At 41.8% G+C, this 13,908-nt stretch overlaps 1 protein-coding gene across 1 annotated transcript in view; it reads left to right on the top strand.

The window, feature by feature from the left end:
• Positions 1-13,908, top strand: part of PLC2 (phospholipase C 2) — a 198,411-nt gene that overhangs the window by 17,391 nt on the left and 167,112 nt on the right. The gene's annotated exons all lie outside the window — the stretch shown is intronic.

The following is a 13,908-nucleotide window of genomic DNA, read 5'->3' as shown; positions in this document are numbered from 1 at the left end:
TGAGGTGACACTTGTAAATATAATACCTCTGAAAGTCAACTATGGCCAAGTCTCATTATTTTCCACTTTTCACCCTTGTCATTAACACTACTGTATGCTAGCGACTACCTACAATATAAACGTTTAGGTAAGATAACAACTTTTTCATGTGAAGAGTGAGGTGCCATTTGTAAATATAATACATCTGAAAGTCAACTATGGCTGAGTCACATTTTCCACTTTCCACCCTTGTCATTAACACTATTGTATGCTAGCGACTACCTACAATACAAATGTTTGGGTAAGATAATAACTTTTTCATGTGAGGAGTGAGGTGATATTTGTAAATATAATACATCTGAAAGTCAACTATGGTCAAGTCTCATTATTTTCCACTTTTCACCCTTGTCATTAACACTACTGTATGCTAGCGACTACCTACAATACAAATGTTCCAATTTATTTCACTATAAGTAATATTTCCTCCTTGATTTGACTAGAGGAGCTCAATTGGAGAAGGCATGGCAGTGCTTTATGACCCATTCTCACTCCATTTTATAGGTTATTTACTCCTAGATCTCCCATCCTTCACCCATCTCTACTTTGTGAGGAGATTAAGCTCCTACAGAAATGGAGCCTTTTATTTGGCAGAGTCCTTTTCTTTTTGACCTGTATGTGTAGCTAACAAGTGTCATCCATGTGTTGGTATATTTTAATGTTCATTTGTATCATGTGCATTGAGAATCACGCATGAGGCATCCATGTGGAGTCGATACAATAGTCTTTTGGATTTAATAGTCTTGGTGAGAAATCCAATGATTGATATATATACATGGTTGTATTAACCATTGGATCATCATATTAGACCACACATTGCATTATCATTTGAGCTTATTGGATTTGTAGTGTTGAAGGCACTAGATCTATGTTGCAAATATCTTTGATTTCTCTTAATATTTTCGAGTTTTTCAGGTTGCTATTATTTTTGATATTGTTCAAGTTTTTTAGGTCCAAGTTAATGCTCACGAATAGTTTCCTAATGTGTCCAATATATTCCTCGAAATCTTCGATAAATTTCTTTATGGATCCTCAACAACATATTCCCCAAAACGATATTTGGAACATGACATGAGATAACATTTCTTGTCTTCTTATGCATTGTTTTTATGGGTTATGATTCTGATTTGGATTGATAACTAATGTGCATAAACTCATAGCATTTAAACATGGTATCAAAGTGGGACAATCCTTCATGTAGTGATTTGTGATTGTTGAAGAATGTGCGTGAATTAGTAATACTTAAGCAAAATTGATATGTGATTAAGAAGTGTTAATGAGAAAGGGCACTATGTAACCCTAGAATGGTTCATGATTTTACTTGACTTGAAAGGGTTGGCACACAAAATCGATGAAGGGAGGGCTCTGGGAGGACACCAAGAAATTGTTCGAAAATTATGCTTGAATTGGATATTTATCCTTCTCACTATTAAGATGACCCTCTACTATTTAGCTCAAGTCATGAAAACTAAGAGTAGTTGCTTGTTCTATAGCATGCCTTTACACTTGAAAACGATGAAGCTAGGATCGTCTGAGTATTGCAATTTAGAGAAAGTGGAATTAAATTCAAGTTTTACTCTCCACTTATAAGTTAAAATACCATCTTCCTATTATTTCGTTACCACCTTCCTAATACTAGGAAGAGATCTTAAAATATCTTGGGTCTTTTAGTGCAACGTCATGTCGGACCTATGTTGTAGATCCTTCCCCTTTCGACCTCTTAAAGGTAGATGATGATACATTAGATTGAACATGGCAACTTATCTTGTACTCATGATATTATTACCTTAGCACATTCAACTTTGCATCAAGAAGATCTACTACTAGCAAGACTCTTGCTCATTACTAGTATTGCATGTGTGAAATCCCACAAACAATTTAGGTGATTGTGACATCAATGTCATTTCAACAAAACATGGCAAATGAAGGATACATCTCTAAGGTGTAGTAGGGAATTGTAATATCCCTCTTGGAGACATTACACTTGGGATGCAATTTTTGAGTTAGGGTTTTCATTAAACACATGAAATAATTGTATGCCATAACAATGTTGTCGTATTCATCAATCTATAAAACAGTGAGGATCTTTATTGAATACACAAGTAGTATAGCAAAGAACTCAAACAACAGTTGATTCCACAAACAACCACTATAAGTAGGGCTAATTCAACAAGCAAATAGTAGACTTACAAAGATCAATAGTTTCACCATAGGGATATCAACACAAAATGTTAGTTTTTGGTAGCATTAGATGTGCTCTAGCCATGAAAATTGGTAGAGAGGCTAAGGCACATGAGTTCTAAAGAACCCAAAAACCGTTTGGTGAAATTCCACCCGGATTGTATTTTATTAAAATAATTAATATTTTTAATGGGGTTCCTAAGTCTAAACTTAGGAAAATTAAAATATTAATGGGTATTAATCAAAATATGGGTGAGAATGATCTAGAAGGTGGATCAAGTCATGTTTTAATCTTAGCCGTTGATTAAAGACTTAATCTCGGTCGTTGAAGTTTCAACGAGAAAAATATAAGGAGGCTTGGGGTTCATTTAGAAATACTCACGGAGAGAACGAATTGATCTGGAGTTCAATTTTTGGGGCTAGGAAGATGAGAAATTCGAACTAGGTGATCACTTACAGTAGAGGGGTAGAGATAGTTCAGGAGTACTGACAGAGAGGCAGAGAGAATCTTGTGGAGGCAGCACAACATCCAGGAGGACTGACGCTGGGCCAATTTGGGCCCACGTAGGCCTGATGCAGAGCTAGAGGGCCAACGCAGAAGCAGAAAGCTGCCCTCCACGCAAAAATCCGGAATTGCCGGAACAATCGGGAAAGCTGACACAGTGGGCAGAAGAGGTAGCGCAGGGTTGACGTAGAGCCTGAAAGGCTGACGCAGGGCCAACGCAAAGATAGTCGGGGTTAGCCAGTTTTGCTGCTAGATCAGCCAAAATCTATCGGGTGAAGTGAGCTAAAACTCACTCAGATTTTCCACCATTGTATTTTCTCTGTCTCTGGTTTGCCGAGAGGGCAACCAACATTGAATTAAGAACTAATGCTTAATAATAGAAAACCCTCAGAGTTGCTACACCGGTTTTCCTGTATTGGGTTTTTCCAGGGACTATTTTGCCCAAAAATAACTATCTGTTAAAATTGGCAACTAGGGCCAAACTCCATGTGGGTCATCTTATTAATGGCAACTGATATTTTTCTTGGATTCCTCTCATCGAGAGGCGTAGGATTGATCTAAAGATCATCCGATTCCGATAAGTATTCATGGAGATATGAATTTATTTGTGTTATGGGACAATTCGTCAAGGTCGGCCAACAACCAAATAAACCCCACATGTGCTCAACGTTTTAGTACAAATAGAGGTGCCTTGAAAGTCATTTGAGAACACACAACTCTCATGATCTCCCTCTCTCCACTTGTTTGGGTTTGTCTTCCCTCAAGGAAGACGCCGTGGAAAGGGTCATCTAAAAGAGCCCTAGATGCAGTCATCAAAGGTGCCCTAGCCGCAGTCTTGAAGGAGATATGACTGCAGATCTAAGAAGCCCTAGCCACAGTCAATAGGAGTTCTAATGCGCAACAAGAAAACACGCTAATCCGCAGCAAAGAGGGAGCCCTATACGCAACTAAGAAGAGACCCTAAGCCGTAGCAAAAGAAGACCTAGCCGCAGATCAAAGGAGCCCTAATGCAGCAAGTAGAAGCATGTTGACAACGTGAAAGAATTCGGGTTGCTGTAGGTGACAACGCAGTAATAGAAGCTGTTCTAGGCATGTTTTGAGGACTGTTTGCAAGACAGGGAGCCACAGTCATAAGGTGAGGCTGTGTGTTAAAGAAGTCTGCACTCAAGTCTAAGAACAGATCAACATAGGGCTGAATTGTGTATGCGTTTGGGTGCTGCCAAGAGCAGTTAGCTAAGCCGAGATCTTCAGGGAGGAAACTGTGCTGTTTGAGTGTCATTTGGGCAGACCAAAATCTACAGCTAGTTGTTGTGCTAGGCCGCAGGCCATAGCACACAGCTAGAGGTTGTGATAAAAGCAGTCTAGGGTGGACAAGACCTTTGGAAGGCATCTTGGCATGAGAGAAGGGTCTCCAAGGTAAACGAATGTCCTAAAAGGACTTATCTCTTGATTGTGTGGTAGACTACAAGTCATGCCCTAACCTCAACACAGTCATAACAGCAATGGTAATTGGTGTAGTAGTTGTACATTGGTGCAACAATGGCACATAGGAGCAACAATACATAGCACAATGTACAGTGCAACATAGTGCACATAATAATAGTGATGGTGCAACATGGTATTGCTAGACATTGGTGCTGCAATTGGACAACATGGTAATAATGAGGTATTACAACATGCAATGGTAAAGCATGATGCAACATGGGACAACTGCAAGCATGAAGAATCATGGACAGCAGTAGCATGGTAAAGTATGGACAACATCAAGTACAGTGCTGCAAGTACATTGGGACAACAGTAAGCATGGTGCAGCAGTGGCACTATGTACAACAGTGCTAAACACTGGGACAACAGCAGCATGAGGTCTAGCATTGTGATGATGGGTGCAGCATGGTGCAACACGGTGAGGTGCAACATGATGACGAGATGCAGCACTATGATAGGTGAAGGAGTCACCTTGGAGAATCAGTTGAAGCAGCATGTCTTCAACTGATCTCATGTATCATCATCCTAGGAGATGATCTATGCTCTTATCTAGATAAGTCAAAGTGTTGACTTTTGTTGTAAATGTGCAATCTCTCTCTCTCTCTCTCTCTCTGTTGAACTATTGAAGAACATATAAGCAGAATTGACGAAGGGTTTCCCCACATTGGGGTTTGTCCTTGGCTAGCGCCATATCTTGTGTCCTCTTGTCTTGGCTTGTCTTCTGCGATTTATATTTATGTTCTATCTGCAGTTTACTTTAATGCTGATGTGATTGCTAATCTGGAAAAGATATTGAGCTAACTGTGAAAATTGAAATAAATTGCTCTAGCATAGAACATACCTACAATTAACATGGTATCAGAGGTGAGTTGAAGACAAAGCTCAAGCAAGAGTGAAAGAGCAATCACCGAAGACAATTGGGAAAGGACAAAAGGATCAATGGATTCCTCATCCCTCTTCTAATTCACCAAGGGTGAAGTCGAAGCAGAGAATATTATCAGAATGGCGCAACGGAAGTTTCTGATGGCCTACCTGAAGATCACTTCTATGGGAAGTCCGGATCTAAGGGTGGAAGGAAAGGCAGATGCCTTGGTTGAAATAAGTGCGGCCATTATGTGAAGGAGTGTCCGACTGGTAGGGACACATCACTTGATGATGATAACAATCATTCTAGGGACATCTTCAATGATCAGAGGAATGACAGGTAATGTAGGTCATCAAGGAAATGACCGACTCTTCAGAGAAAACTAGGAACCCCAGGTATGAAGAATTGAATGTTGTTTCTGATAAGATAAAGAAGTGTTATCTTGTACTGGCCCTCTCCTTTAGATTCTGGCTTATTGATTGTAGTGCTTCAAGGCACTTCATCGGATAGAAGGGTGCTCTCTCTAATTTGGTAGAGATGGAAACAATCGTGGGATTATACTTGGAGCCGATGCCACTTATCCCAAAAAGGGTGTAGGGAATGTTACCCCTCAATTGAATGAGGGTAACTTGATTCATTGGAGCTGATGCCACCTATCCTGAAAAGGGTGTAGGGAACGTTACCCTTCAATTGAATGAGGGTAACTTGATTCATTTACAAGAACCTCTTTTATGTATATGATCGCAAGAAGACCCTGGTGTCCATTTTGGTAATGGAAGTCAAAAGTTTCAAGGTGGCATTCATCAATGGAAAGGTACGTAAATAGAATTTTTAAAGATGCTTTTTCTCATGGGTTCAGGGTTGGCAATTTGTATCAAGTTGCAGGATGGTCCACTGGGGATCATGTCAATTGACATATCTCATCTATAACACCGAAGGTCTACTTATGGGGCCCTACCTGATGCGAGTCAGATGGTGACTGGGATGCCTGAATTCAAAAGGAGCATGAAGGTACATGTCTGGGATGTGTCGAAGGAAAATCTTACAAGGGGACCATTCCTCTCATGTAGCAGGTTCATAGACTTGGAACAACCCGAGGGGTTTGAGATTCATCGGGAATCTCATGTATGCAAGTGGAAGAAAGCCCTCTATGGCTTGAAGCAAATCACCCCGGGTTTGATATGAGAGGATTGATAGCTGTCAGATGAAGCTGAGATTCACTAAAAGTGAAGCCGATACAAACCATTGTTTGAAGGTTGTGGATGATAGACCTCTCATACTGGCACCTTCTAAGAACGACCTATTTCTGATAGGTGCAGACCCTCTCACTTGCAGAAGTAAGAGGGAGTTGGATTCTGGATGTGGAATGGTAAACTGCAAGCCTGTGACTACCTCGAGGATCTTAACTTTCAGAAGTTATATGGTGATGATGCCGGACCAGATTTGGGAAATGCCTCTGAGTTTCATAAATTCATTTGCATTGATGTTCTTGGTGAACTTTTGTCTAGATATATGTTTTGCAGTTAGCATGGTGAGCTCATATTTGGTTGAGTCTCACTGGATTGATGCCAAGAATCTTTTGAGATATCTTCGGGGCACAATTTCTCATGGATTGAGATACACTGCCAGAAATATGAAGCTGCATGATTACTCGATTGTTGACTGGGCAGGCAATGTGGAGGATCACTAGAGCACTTCTCAGTGCTGGTTTTCTTTGAATTCTACTTCGATATCATGGATGAGAAGGAAGCAGAAGTCGGTTGCTATAAGCACCGCCGAGATCAAATATATAGCTATGAGTATGATCTCGTGTGAAGCTGCCTAGTTGTGGAAGCTCTTCAGTGAGTTGTTTGTACACATGATGAATACCACTGTGATTCTCTGTGACAACTAGGGGGGGATTCGATTGTTGAGGAATCTCTTATTCGATGATTGCTCCAGCAGATAGACATCAAATACTACCTTATCGGGATATGGTAAGTCGATGAGCGAGGAGGCTCCATTGCATTGAGACTGATGTATAGCTATGAGTATGATCTCGTGTGAAGCTGCCTAGTTGTGGAAGCTCTTCAGTGAGTTGTTTGTACACATGATGAATACCACTGTGATTCTCTGTGACAACTAGGGGGGGATTCGATTGTTGAGGAATCTCTTATTCGATGATTGCTCCAGCAGATAGACATCAAATACTACCTTATCGGGATATGGTAAGTCGATGAGCGAGGAGGCTCCATTGCATTGAGACTGATGTACAGGTTGCAGACATTTTGTCAAAGCCCCGGGGAAAGGTCAAATCTGTGACTTTCTCGAACGACTTGGAGTCGTTGAGAGACCTTCTTATAAGGGTCCTGCATGTTGCATGCATTGAGCTCTGGGAGCTGGGGGGCTTGGGGTACTTACTGGAGCAACACACAACAATAGGGCAACTCACGCTTCCCTAATGGTGCGTTGTGTATAGGGTGAATGGCTCAACCTTCCTTTGTGATACCCCGAGGCGACTTTCGGATAGGATGATTGGTTCTCCTGTCGAGGCATCCTACCCATGCAGTCTGGGACTCATGGGAAGTACCTCTCATATGATCAATGAGCAGGGAAATGGGGTTAGGGACCATAGTAGTATTATCGATGGATGCATCGTTGTATCTACCGTACTCCCTATGCCAGGATGACCTCCATTGATCTGGGATCAATATGAGTGATTTGAGACACTCTCTTGTGATATTGATCTGGGATCAATAAAACTGACTTCGGGTCAATAAGAGTGATATGACACACTCTCTTCAGATGAAATTGACTTCGGGTCAGTAGAGAATGGTATGAGACATTCTCGATCAATTCTTCTTCTTCATGGTTTAGCAGAGCAGTGCAGGGCATTGATGGCAGAAATAGTACAGTCAATCAAATGGACTAGCGGATGGAGTTCTCCCTAGTTGAGAGGGAGTGTTAAGATTGGCAACTAGGGCCAAACTCCATGTGGGTCATCTTATTAATGGCAGCTGATATTTTTCTTGAATCCCTCTCATTGAGAGGTGTAGGATTGATCTAAAGATCATCCGATTCCGATAAGTATTCATGGAGATATGAATTTATTTGTGATATGGGACAATTCGTCAAGGTCAGCCAGCAACCAAATAAACCCCACATGTGCTCAACGTTTAGTATAAATAAAGGGGCCTTGAAAGAACACACAACGCTCATGATCTCCCTCTATCCACTTGTTTGGATTTGTTTTCTCTCAAGGAAGACGCAGTGGAAAGGGTCATCTAAGAGAGCCCTAGATGCAGTCATCAAAGGTGCCCTCGCCGCAGTCTTGAAGGAGACTTGGCTGCAGTTCTAAGAAGCCCTAGCCGCAATCAACATGAGTTCTAATGCGCAGCAAGAAAAGACCCTAATCCACAACAAAGAGGGAGCCCTTTACGCAACTAAGAAGAGACCCTAAGCCACAGTAAAAGAAGATCTAGCCGCGGATCAAAGGAGCCCTAACGCAACAAGTAGAAGCATGTTGACAGCGTGAAAGAATTCGGGTTGCTGTAGGTGACAACGCAGTAATAGAAGATGTTCTAGGCATGTTTTGAGGACTGTTTGCAAGACAGGGAGCCACAGTCATAAGGTGAGGCTGTGCGTTAAAGAAGTTTGCACTCAAGTCTAAGAACAAATCAACGTAGGGCTGAATTGTGTATGTGTTTGGGTGCTGCGAAGAGCAGTCAGCTAAGCCGAGATCTTCAGGGAGGAAACTATGCTATTTGAGTGTCATTTGGGCAGACCAAAATCTATAGCTAGCTGTTGTGCTAGGCCGCAGGCCATAGCACACAGCTAGAGGTTGTGGTAAAAGCAATCTAGGGTGGACAAGACCTTTGGAAGGCATCTTGGCATGAGATAAGGGTCTCCGAGGTAAACCGCTGTCCTAAAAGGACTTATCTCCTGACTGTGTGGTAGACTACAAGTGATGCCCTAACCTGAACACAATCAAAACAATGGTAATTGGTGTAGCAGTTGTACATTGGTGCAACAATGGCACATAGGAGCAACAGTACATAGCACAATGTACGGTGCAGCATAGTGCACATAATAATAGTGATGGTGCAACATGGTATTGCTAGACATTGGTGTTGCAATGGGACAACATGGTAATGATGAGGTATTACAACATGCAATGGTAAAGCATGATGCAACATTGGACAACTGCAAGCATGAAGAATCATGGACAACAACAGTATGGTAAAGCACGAACAACAACGAGTACAGTGCTACAAGTAATTGGGACAGTGGTAAGCATGGTGCAGCAGTGGCACTATGTACAACAGTGCTAAACATTGGGACAGCAGCAGCATGAGGTCCAACATTGTGATGATGGGTGCAGCACGGTGAGGTGCAACATGATGACGAGATGCAACACTATGATAGGTGAAGGAGTCACCTTGGAGAATCAGTTGAAGCAGCATGTCTTCAACTGATCTCATGTATCATCATTCTAGGAGATGATCTATGCTCTTATCTAGATATGTCAAGAGTGTTGTGGTTGTTTCTGCTGACAATGATCAAAAGAAGAAGTACAAGGCCGAGCAGGTGAAGGTGGAGAGGTTCATACTCGATGGAGTTCGAGATCATGCGGTCTCACACTTGCAGGGCAAGGATATAGCCCGAGAGATGTGGGAAGTTTTGTCTTCACTGTATGAAGGCTCTTTTGAACAACGGAAGATGTACCTAGAATAGAAGTTGCAGCGGACATTGATGCAGAAGGGAGAAGGAGTTAACTCCTATCTTCAACATCTTCAGGACACTAGAGACCAGCTTGCTACAGTGGGGTCTACTCCTCAGTGTATCACGATGGTAAGGACGACCTTGAATGGAGTCTTGGATGAATGGCAAGTCTTCGTCCAAAGTATATTGGGCAGGGAAAGACTACCTTCATGGGAGGAGATGTGGGCAACTCTTCAATAGGAGGAATTAAGGAGGGACCTAGTAAAGGTCAACCTCAATGGCAACAGTGAGAGTGGCACAAAGACAAAGGAGGAGGAGAACACAACTCTAGCATCAAAGGGACAACAGAAGCAAAAGCAAAAGAAGGACATTTTGAAGGTGAAATGTTTCATATGTGGCGAGATGGGCCACTTTACATCCCAATGTCCTTTGAAGCAAAAGGATAAGAATGAGAAACATGATCTTAAAGCCGCTCTAACAAAGATTGACGAAGAGGAGTTTGCCATGAGTGCCCACGCATCTCTAGGAGGGAAATGGGGCGATATTGCGCTGTAGTTGGGAGGACTACATGTGGGCAGGATCCTTGAGGAGTCCACCTCTTGGATCAATTCCTTGCTACGGGAGCTCGAGATTCAACGGGAGCCCGAGATGGACTTAGTGTCAAATGATGCAGTGGATTGTTTGGAGGATAGATGCAGTAGCTTGAGACCAGGATTTGATCAGCGCAGAGCAAGGTTGGCAGCAGTGTAGAAGTCAACAATAGCGCAAAAAATTCATAGGGTCAGAGACTAGAGCAGTTAGATTCCAACATTCATGGTATCATGCTGAACACAGTTAAGTTCAGTTAATTTTGGATGCTTTTCCGTTGCTGAGCAGCAACAATTGGAAAATGACGTAGTGCAGAGCTAGCAGTGGCAGTGTTAGCAACAGATGCAAAGGGAGCTGTAGTACAAATGCAACAATGGCAGTGGCAATGTCATGGGTAGTAGTATAGTAGCAACAACAACACAATGTTGGTGGCAACAACAGTGCAGAAAGGAGATGCTTTAGAAGCAGAGTTGCATGCAGTTGGACATTATTGCTAGAGCACTTTCCTCGCTAAGAGAGAGTGTTATTTTTTGGTAGCATCGGATGTGTTTTAGCCATGAAAATTGGTGGAGAGGCTAAGGCACATGAGTTCTAAAGAACCCAGAAACCGTTTGGTGAAATTCCACCCGAATTGTATTTTAATTTTTATTAAAATAATTAACATTTTTAATGGGGTTCCTAAGTCTAAACTTAGGAAAATTAAAATATTAATGGGTATTAATCAAAATATGGGTGAGAATGATCTAGAAGGTGGATCAAGTCATGTTTTAATCTTAGCCGTTGATTAGAGACTTAATCTTGGCTGTTGACGTTTCAATGAGAAAAGTACAAGAAGGAGGCTTGGGGTTCATTTAGAAACACACATGGAGAGAACGAATTGATCTGGAGTTCAATTTCTGGGGCTAGGAAGTTGAGAAATTCGAACTAGGTGATCAGTTGCAGTAGAGGGGCAGGGATAGTTTGAGAGTACTGATAGAGAGGCGGAGAGAAGCTTGTGGAGGTAGCACAACAACCAGGGGGATTGACGCTGGGCCAATCTGGGCCCACGCAAGCCTGACGCGGAGCTAGAAGGGTCAATGCAAAAGCAGAAAGTTGCCCTCCACGCAGAAAGCTGGAACAACCGGGAAAGCTGACGCAGTGGGCAGAAGAGGCAGTGCAGGGCTGACATAGAGCCTGAAAGGTTGACGCAGGGCCTACGCAGGGCTAGTGCGAAGATAGCCGGGGTTAGCCAGTTTTGCTGTTGGATCAGGCGGCATCTGCCAAGTGAAGTGAGGTAAAACTCACTCAGATTTTCCACCATTGTATTTTCTCTGTCACTGGTTTGCCGGGAGGGCAACCAACATTGTATTCAGAACTACTGCTTAATAATAGAAAACCCTCAAAGCTACTGCACCGATTTTCCCGTATTGGGTTTTTCCGGGGACTATTTTGTCCAAAAATAACTGTCTTATGTATCTTGTTCTTTGCTCAGTTTTCTGTTTCATGTAATCAAATATTAAAGTAGTGTAGGCTGTAGAAGTAATTTGCTTCAATATTCATAGAATAACTTGATAATGTATATTAAAATCAAGTAGGTGAAGTAGATTTAGATTTGTTGCAGTAGGGGTTCCTTGAGAATTAGGAATTTTCACACAAACATGGTTCCAGGCTTACAAACTGTAGTCGTCCCCCTTGTTGCCACAAAATCACATCAATAGGCCTTGCTGCTGCCTTGCACCCTTATTCACCCTTGTTGCTTCAATCCCTAGTTAGCCAACACCCCGAATTTACCCTTAAGCCTTCCCTGTCTCCTAATCATGTCTCTCTAGGCCACTCGTTGCCTCATAAAATGTCTTCTTGGCCTTTCGCTACCCTAGAAACTTAGATCTCAGCCCTCCGCTGCCTCAGGAAGATATATAACAACCCTTTGTTGCCTCAAAAAGGTAAATACTAGCTCTCCACTGCCTCAGGAAGATATATACCAGCCCTTTGTCGCTTCAGAAAGGTAAATACAAACCCTTCGCTTCTTCAGGAAGATAGACTCCATCCGTTTGCTACCTCAGAAGGGTAGATTCCAGCCTTTTGCTGCCTTAGAAAGGTAGTTACTAGCCCTTTGCTGCTCAAAAAGATAGATCTTAGACATAATTTAGTCTTCTAGCAAGGAAAAGTGGAAAGATTGGATAGGGGTGGAATTTTTCACCACTGAAACCAATCAGGAAAAAGGGGGTCTTAAACCCTCCAAGAGCCTCATCCCAAAATCAAAAGAGAATAAGAATCCATGATGGTCATAATGTTAATTTTCTTGAAACTATTCAACTACTTAGATGAATTACTGAAAACAAGGCAATTGAATACTGAAACCAAATCTACTTTCACCAAGATATATAGTTTCTTAACAAATTATAAGCAACGGAAAACACACCAGAGGTAAAAACACATTCACACAAATTGACATGCTTGTTTACCCAGGAAACCCAAAAGGGAAAACCCGCTTTCTTTGTTGTGGTATTTTATTGATTGTTCTTGAGAAAATGGATCTATTACAATTCACGTTGCTCTTTGTAGCCAACAATCTGTCTTTGAGAAGTCAATTGTTCTCCTACTGAATAGCTTTGACTTGCCTTGAGAATCCCTGTTCCCGTGCTCCACAATCCTTGCGTACATCAAGCCCCTATTTCCTAGCGCACTAGGCCCCCTATTTCTAAGCGTACTTGAGCCTTATTTCTTAGCGCACTAAAGGCCTCTATTTCTTAGCACACTTGTGCTCCTAAATCTTATCACACAAGCTCCTCAATTCTGCATACACACAAAAGAATGATCTCACAAACTTAATGATCTTATGCCTTCATCCTCCTCTCATGCAAGAAGGCCTAGTTCAATTTAGAAGTCCGAGTTGTGATTGGAGTTAAAATCGTTCTCTCTCCAATCAACACTGGAGTGTTAACTTGTTCTCTCTCCAATCAACATTGGAGTCTTAACTCGTTCTAACTGAACTTGTAACTACCACCTCGTCTTGTAGTCAAACTGAAGAAGACTTTAATGAACTGAAGCTCCAACACTACACATGCAACCTTGATGACCATTCTAGTAAATTGGAAATAAAATCTCCGTAAGTGAAGTCTATCTTGTTGAAAAATGTGTAACTAGGTTCGGTTTTCATAAGTATGATTTTTTTTGTTTTGTAAATTATAAAATGGAAAGAAATTATTATTATCAAGTTCTTTTATTTTATAGGTCAAGCACCCATTGAGTGCTTCTAGGGTTTGTCCTAGGTCTAGAAGTCAAAAGAGTCATTGTCATATATTGAAGACCCCATTGGGCACATTGTAACTTGCAAAGAAAAATTATTTTTGTCTTTAAAGTGTTAGAATACCCTCCAAGATCAAGTCGGCCTAATTGAAGAGCCACGTCTACCCCTTGAAGAAGCCTATATAAGGAGAAGAATGCGTCCTCCAAAGAATCACTCACTCCTCTCTCATTCTATGCGAAGAAGAGGACAAAGAAGAGGTCGAAGAAGAAGGACAAAGAAGAGGTCGAAGAAGGACGAAGTGTTTTGGGCTAGTTCTCT

The sequence above is a fragment of the Pinus tabuliformis genome, chromosome 5_2 (genome assembly GCF_031772625.1).
Source record: "Pinus tabuliformis cultivar Carrire ecotype Pingquan chromosome 5_2, CPIR1, whole genome shotgun sequence".
Lineage (NCBI taxonomy): Eukaryota > Viridiplantae > Streptophyta > Pinopsida > Pinales > Pinaceae > Pinus > Pinus tabuliformis.
Note: the sequence above shows the minus strand (reverse complement) of the source record. Positions and strands in the feature narration are given on the sequence as shown.